The sequence below is a fragment of the Lupinus angustifolius genome, chromosome LG15, assembly GCF_001865875.1.
Source record: "Lupinus angustifolius cultivar Tanjil chromosome LG15, LupAngTanjil_v1.0, whole genome shotgun sequence".
Lineage (NCBI taxonomy): Eukaryota > Viridiplantae > Streptophyta > Magnoliopsida > Fabales > Fabaceae > Lupinus > Lupinus angustifolius.
This window is the reverse complement of record NC_032023.1, coordinates 1017597-1026067: the sequence shown is the minus strand read 5'-3', so window position 1 is coordinate 1026067 and position 8471 is coordinate 1017597.

Below are 8471 nucleotides of genomic sequence, written 5' to 3'. Positions count from 1 at the left end.
CCCGTGAGGGGTGGTGTGTTTGGGGCTCAGTATGGGTGTGCATGTGGTGGGTTTCTTCGAGGTTGATGAATTGCTGGGCCTTGGCACGGAGGTCTTCCATAGTAAGGTCGGTGTATTTGTCTAATTCAGTGCGGAAAAGGCCTTCCTGGAGTCCCATAACGAGGATATGTACGGCCACTTCGGGGCTTAGGGTACGTACCTTCATAGCCTCAGTATTGAATCGATCGAGGTATGCTCGGATGGATTCGTTGGATCCTTGGCGGATGCCGGACAGTGTGTATGATGACCTTGGTTGCTTCTTGCTTGCTGTGAATCTTGTGTTAAAGACGGAAGCAAGGGTTTCCCAAGTGTTGATGTTGTTTGGGGCTAAGCGGGTGAACCATTGAAGGGCCGCTTTTTTAAGAGTCAGGGGGAAAGCCCTGCACATGATGGGGTCAGACGCCCCATAGAACAACATAGAAGCCTCAAAGGTGTCGAGGTGGTCTTGTGGGTCTGCCGTCCCATCATATTGGTCCATGTTTGTTGGGCGGTGGAAATGGGAGGGTAACGGATAAGCCATGATAGTAGCTGTAAAGGGATGTCGAGCACCACAATAGTGGTGTGGGGTTGGTTGGGATGGTGGGTGTGATTCGTTTGCTGACTCTTCACGGTTACTTTCGTAAAGAGGGCGTTCAGAATGATCCTCAGGGTTGATTTTGGAGTGGCGGAGTTCCTGTATTACGTCGGCCTGCTGCTGGATGAGCCGCTCTTGGCGTTCCAGCATCTGGAGAAGTTGTTGGGTGGTTGGCTGCTGTTCTGGAGTGGTATGATGGCTTCGGCTAGCTTGGTGGGATGGTTGTCTCGGTGGGGGAAGGGTACTTGGTGCAGGGTCGACTTGGCTGGTTGATAGAGCTCGGTTTCTGGTGGTTACCATTGTGTGAGTAAGAAGCACAGACGGCGCCAATGTTCTTTATCAGAACACAAAGATACGGACTATGATGGATCAGATGTTGCTGAAGGGGTAGAAGGTAGTCGTCAAGGTGATAGGAGGAAGCAAGAGAGTTGGGCCCACCGGTGGAGGTACCTGAAAAGGTTCTCCGACGATCAAGTCAGTATATGAACTAGAGAGAGTGAGTAATAATGGTAATAGGAAGAGTAATATTAGAGAGTCGAGGAGTTGAGATTAAGATTCTTCCTGTTGGTGGATATCCCTATTTACAGAAGGGAGAGTTGACATTGGGTTCTTGGCTGGTAGTGCGACGCGTGGCCGACCAAAGGTGTTGTCGGGAGTTGCTTTTCCGTGTCAGGCGGTCTGTTAGGACCGTACACTGTGCCATTCTTGTCTTTTAGCCTGTGGTTGGTTTGGTACCTGTTCTGCAACCCGTCTGTCGTGCTGGCAGGTAGGTTGGTGGAGTATGGAAAGCATGCTGTCTCTTGGGTCAACTCTGGTGGTCCCAACAAATGGGCCCACCTCGGCGACCAAGCATGTGACCTTTGGTTCGCCGGGTAGGAACAAATTCTAAGAATTTGAAACTCACGACTATAACTTATATTTGCATCACTTCAAACGTTGATAAAAACTTTGGATTCACCATTTTGAAAGGGAGAGTGCATAATGAGGACTTTAACTTTATCATTGCAAAAACGTAAATAACACTAGCCTCATGGAAATTAAATCTTCTCAACAAACCATGGTGTCACTTTAGCGAAGTTTACTTTGTCCTCTATCCTGACTTATAACATACAAATAGTCAGGATTCTTCAATACATTTTTCAAAATATAGACATGTGTGTTTGAGAATTTATTTCGAGATCAAAAGGAGATAGAGGTATGCATTTGGTTGGCTGGAAAAAGTAACAAGAAGCAAAAGAATGTTGGTTTGGGTATCAAATTAGAAAGATTTTCTAACATTTCTCTTCTAGAGAAACATGTTTGGAGCCTTATGCATAATCATGATAAGTTTTGGGTTCGGATGCTATTGGCCAAGTATATTCCAACTTTGAGTTTCCTTAGTAGCAAAAAGAAATATGGATCTCAAACTTGTAGTATCGTTCAAAAAGCAAGGATCTGCTTAAAGATGGCTATAAGATAGTTATTGGGGAAGGAAGACTCTCCTTTTGATTCAATTTTTGGCTTTAATTGGGTCTCATTGGACCTTTGGCAAACAATGTTGATGCCTATGATATTGAACTTTAAACTAAAGATGTCTTCTCTAAAAACACTTGGCATTTTGATAAAATTGTAATGAATATTCCTCCTAAAATCAAGGACATGATTAATAAGCACTAACTCTACCTAAATCCAAAGGGACATGATCATCAATGTGTGGGGAAATCTGATATCTCGCAACCTCTATTTAGAAGACCATTGTTGATATCAAGGTTTTTGAGACTAGTTCAATCGTAACCTACTTGCATAGACGACCTCGTACTACCAACAAAACTAGGAAGTCCTTCTAGTCGTAGTAAAACTAGATCAACCGAGTAAAACTAGAATAACCTGGTTTGTTAAATCGGCCGACTAATTGCAATTAAAAAAATCCCATGCACTTAGCACAAACACAATAATTGTGTTTTCCTTTTCCACCAGTAATAAACATGGAAAACCTAGCCGCCCTACACTATTGTATGGCCCTTGTCATCTCTGTCATCTACACTACTGATTATCGTCGCATTTGCACTACCGCCTGGTGTTGCCTCATTGTCACCTAAGGATAGTGGTTAGCATTTGCCTCTACAAATTCTAACATTGTAATTGCACACTAGGTGTAGAATGAGACTAGGCTATTGTGGCATAATAAAAAATTGTAATGGAATTGAACGTCAAAAGTTTATAGTTTTCAATTTGGAATGGAACGTCAAAAATTGTAATGGAATGTCAAAAGTTGTAGTTTTCAAAAATAAAAAATTCAGTTTTTGCACTAATCTTTTTTTGTACGTACTAATCTTTTATTCATCCACTTACACTGATTTGTTTGTATCAATTTAGGATTCAATGAAGACAATGATACTTAGATGAATTAGAATATTTAATCTTTATGAGATATTCGTATTTTGATTCATAATTTTAATTATGTAAGACTTAAATTTGTTTGATGCACTTTTATTTTCATTTATATATATGCATTATCCAAACCATGATATTGATAAGTATGTTATTCACTTATTTTAATTAATTATTATATATATATATAATGTATAATTATATATGATATTATGATGTCATCTGATCTTAGAACCTATAAAGGACATCTTCTAAGTTAATGTTAGGCTCAGATTTCGTAATATTGGTTTGTATAAATGCATTCTATCTTGGCCAGACTCAAATACACGATTCACAATGTTGTGTGCAATGGATTAGGCTTTGTGACAATTTTATTGCTCTAAATGTGAATGGAAATTCTTTTGGGAAGCCTAGAAAGGCTAATTATGGAGGGATTTTGCATAAAAACATGGGGACTTGGATTGGATTCATATGATTAGTAGGAATATCAAATAATCTTCATGCGGAGCTAATGACATTGCTTTACAACCTACATTTGGCATGGGATCTTGGTCACATATAGGTTAATTATTATAACTAGGGGTGAGCAGGACCTAACTCTACTCGTTCACTTAGTTTGGCACGATCATGATCAGGCTCGAATAGGGTCGGGCCTCATCGTGTCTAGGGTCGGGCTTCATCGTGTCTAGGGTCGGGTTCGGGTTTAAAAATTAGACTCTGTCAATATTTAGGATCGAGTATGGGACAAGTATGACCCGACCCGACCCGGATCCTTCCCTTGGTTACTCACTCATTATGTTTGTATGTATTTCTAGTCAATTATGTATAAAGTAATGACATCTTTTTTGTCTAAACTATCATTGATTCTCTAATTTTTTCTTCAAATGTACATGATCAATAATATATATATATATATATATATATATATATATATATATATATATATATATATATATATATATATATATATATATATATATATATATATATATATATATATATATATATATATATATATATATATATATATATATATATATATATATATATATATATATATATATATATATATATATATATATATATATATATATATATATATATATATCATTTCATATATCAAATTACATATGCATAATAATAAATAATATCGAAAAGACTTTATTTAAAAGAGGTATGCATTATATTTAATCGGGTCTAGGGTCGAGTCCGGGTTCAAAGATTGTCTTAGTTGACATTTGGGGCCAGATTGACTTTGAGTCTAGACCTTAGTTCAAAAAAGTGACTTGATCAACATTTAGGATCAAGTAAGGGACAAGTCTTACTTAGCCCAATCTCGCTAATGCTAACACCAAGTTACAACCACTCACTAGATGTCATTTTATTTGTTACATGTCATATGTCAGATTACACCACTACACAATCATTGTATTAGACTATTAGGCATTCGAAATTTGATAAACTTGATGTGGAGCGTATATAAGTCATATTTTTTAGAGAATGAAACTCATGGGGAGATTATTTAGCAAAAAAAATAAGATGTTGAATCTTGTTAATCTTTCAATGTAGTTAAATCGACCCCTCGTGATCTCAGAACATGTTTTTTTTATATCAAATGAACTTGATTTTTAAGTCTGTAGTTGTTTTGTAATCTTTAGTCCTTTACCTAAAAAATAATAATGACTAAAAATGTTTAAATTTTGGGAGAATATCTTCTATATCAAAAGTCACTTCCTATCTTATTTTATTTTTTATTAATAAAAAAACTTAATATATTTTTTTTGAAAATAAAGTATCTTTTTATATTATGAGATAACTTATCTCTTTACCTCTATTCATTTTTTGACATATGTCTTATTTATCTTCCTTTTAAAAAAATTATTTCAAAATATATTACAAAAAATAAAATATATATCAAACAATGCATAAATTTAAGAAGATAAATTATCTTCTTGCTTAAAAAAATATTTTATTCTCAATATTATTATTTACAATATTACATGACAACATATATGGCTCCTTAAATTTTGAAAGAGAGAATAACGTGTCCCAATTAAATGGAGAGTGGGATAGTAGCACTAATGAAAGACAACTATCTTTTTAAGGTAAAGAAAAAGAGAGAAATACTCATTCACTTTCCTTGTGCAAAAAAAGTGTCTTCTAATGTTCCATATGAGCGTTTGTTTGTTATTTTAATTTCAGTTTATAAACTATGAAATTATAAACTATCTGATTGTAATTTTTGTTTACATAGTAAATTAAGAAAATAGTATGAGATTATTTATTTATATTATGATTATTTTGGTCGCTTTTTACACAATTTTTTAAATATACACTTTTTAATATTAACTATCATATATATATTTTAACTATAATTTTTTTATTTTTTAATATTGCATAACAAAGACTAAAGAAATATATTACAATAAAATACAATATAAAAATTAATATTAAAAAAGAACATGACACATAAATAAATAGATGTTGCTAAATTTGAATTACACAATTCATAAAATAAATAATACACAAATGCCAAATTTTATACACAAAGTTTAACAAAAGAGGAAAGAGATAAAGTTATGACTGGGTAAAATGGGATGGGAGAAAATTGAAAAAAATAAGCTAACCAAGAGTAAATCAATCCATCATTTTGGAATTTATACTTTTAAACTTATATTTAAAAAAATTAAGTTTATAATTTCTGCCAAACATACCTTCTTTTTTCAAAAACAAGCAAAAACTCAAAAATTTAAATCATACAAAACATAATTTATATAAAACATCATTGATATTAAAAAAATATAATATTTATGCATTGTTAGAATAAATATCTATATATGATCATTACATTATTTATTATTTATTTGAATTATATTTTTATGAGTAAGTAGTGAATAAATAACAATAATAAATAGTACAATGGTAATATATAAAACTCATACACTATCAATGTATACACTTTTTTCTCTTACGAGAAAATAATTTAACCGGAATTTTCTTAAAACATGTGAGACTCTATAGTCAAGTTTTTTATATTTGTTTTTCGCTTTGCCTAATATGATCGGAATCGTAAAACCATCCCAATAACAATAACAATGTCTAATGAAACAGGAACATTAAAAAGTAACTTAAATAATTGATACTTGCGAAGCTCGATTATATGCATAAAAATGAATCTTAAAAAAGGTCAACACGAGGAACCAATTACAGCATGACAACGTCACCCACTATCACTTTCAAGTAGACCCATGGTGACAACTTGCATTACAACTTGCAACAGCTTATAAAAATACAAACACCAATTGAGGACCATTGTATTGGTACCATACCCAGATACCCCGTATTAGACAATCTTATGAGTGAAGAATTGGAGATAAGACACTCCAGATGCTGACCCAGGAATCCATAGGCTACACCCTCCAAATATTTCTATTATCAACTTTATTCTTCACTTAAAAGATGCTAAAGTCACTTTTCAATCACATTTATATAAGAGATGAATCTAATTATTCTAAGAGTAAGTTTAAAAAAAATTATATCTTAACCATTAAATCTAGGGGAATCCAATAGTTTAGATCTACTCACTAATTCAAATTATTGGATTTTCTTAGAATTGTTGACTAAAATGTGGAAAAAGTTTTTTGAAATTTCTCTTAAAGTTTCTCCCTCTATATAAAACATATATACTCTTTTGTTTTATATATCTCAATATTTTATCAAACTTTTATTAACATGTATTAAAATATTCTGTCATGTATTAAATTTTTTTTGTGCTGGAAGAAAATAAACATAAAAACTACAATATGAGATCTGGACTCTTCTAGCATCATCTAACAATAAATTACTAATTCCAATTTGGGGAGTAAAAAGACAAAAGAAAATCATGAATTCATAGTTTTTTATATATCCTTCCATTATCTATCTCTTATCCTTTTTTATATATAAATTATCTTTTATTTAATGAATCAATATTTTAGATGAAGTGGATCTTGAAAGCTCGTCAAAAGGACAAGGTTCATGGTTTAAAGAATGTTTATCAAAGTATTTTTACCTATAGGTCTAATTATATTGGGCGGAGCATAACGATGTTATAAAGTCAACATTTTGGAAGATATGCGAAGACCAAAACCTATATATTAAAGATGGGTCTAAGATTTATACCGACCCATTGAGACTTGATAAGGTTCAAGGTCTGGTTTACAAAATAACTTATAAGGTAAAACACCCCTAGAGAGCATCTAAGGGTTGGCATAGCATGACCATAACCAAACATCGTTGGACTTTCTTATTAGAAATTGATCTTCTTCGAGAATCAAACACAAGAAGTATAAACACTTCTAACCAAATAAAAAACATAAACAAAACTAAGAAAATGAATAAAATTTCTCTTTATTGATTTAAAGAAACTAAAATTGGTGTTTACAATGGACAACTATTGGTTATTTATACAAAATACAAAGTAATTAACTTCTTAACTAATTTTATAATTTATGTGCATGTGTCAATACTTAATTAACTAGATTTTACGATGGTTGCTTGTAACACACTCAAAATGTCTTCGTATCATACTTGTGTGTTATCATGGCCTATTTTCTTGGCCTTTGGCAAGAGCGTCGTGGCTCGACACACTTTGTCCTGATTATGGCTCATTCATGTGATCTACCCTGCACAGACATTTCGGATGTTGACTCATTGCCTGACACGATTGTGTGGCATGCTAGCTTAATCCTTGGCTCGGTCAGTCTTGTTGTTGGCTTAATCACTGGCTCACTGTCTGGCACAGTCATGTGACATGGTAGTTTAACCCTTGGCTCGATCAGTTGGACACATATCCTGTCTCAATGGCGTGGTAAGTTGATAGGCTTTCTCGCATGGTACTTGGCACAGTGTCTTGGCAAGACATGGTGAATGATTTGTAGGTATCAGTGATAGAATACACCTAGAAAGGGGGGTTGAATAGGTGTCCCGGTTTCCACTTACCGTTATTTGCACCAAAGCTCTATTCTGGAAAATTACCCAGATAATCGATTAAAGCTATGACTTAATTGATTAAGTCGCACAAAATTAGCAGTTGATGAATGACTCAATTACACAGCCAATTACAGATTATACATAAATGATATAGTAGATATATTTGAACACAAATGATCTTTATTTGGCAGTAATATTATATTGAAAATATCAGCTACAATAGGAAATTAAAAGCTACTAAAAACAGTAAAGAGATAAGGGAAAGAAACAACCTACAACAAGGTTTTTATACTGGTTCGTTTTGCAGTTCACTGCAAAACTACATCCAGTCCTCCCCTCTGATCCGGGAGATTTTCTTCACTAAAATTGAAACCAATGTGTCTTACATACACACTTCCAATTACAAGACCTTGAACGCTACTTTCTTAAGTTCCTAGAACCTCTACCTTGGTTTGACCTTACCCAATCGCCTAGGAAAACCTTTCCTACGATCCAGCCCCAGCCAAGAGTATGCTCT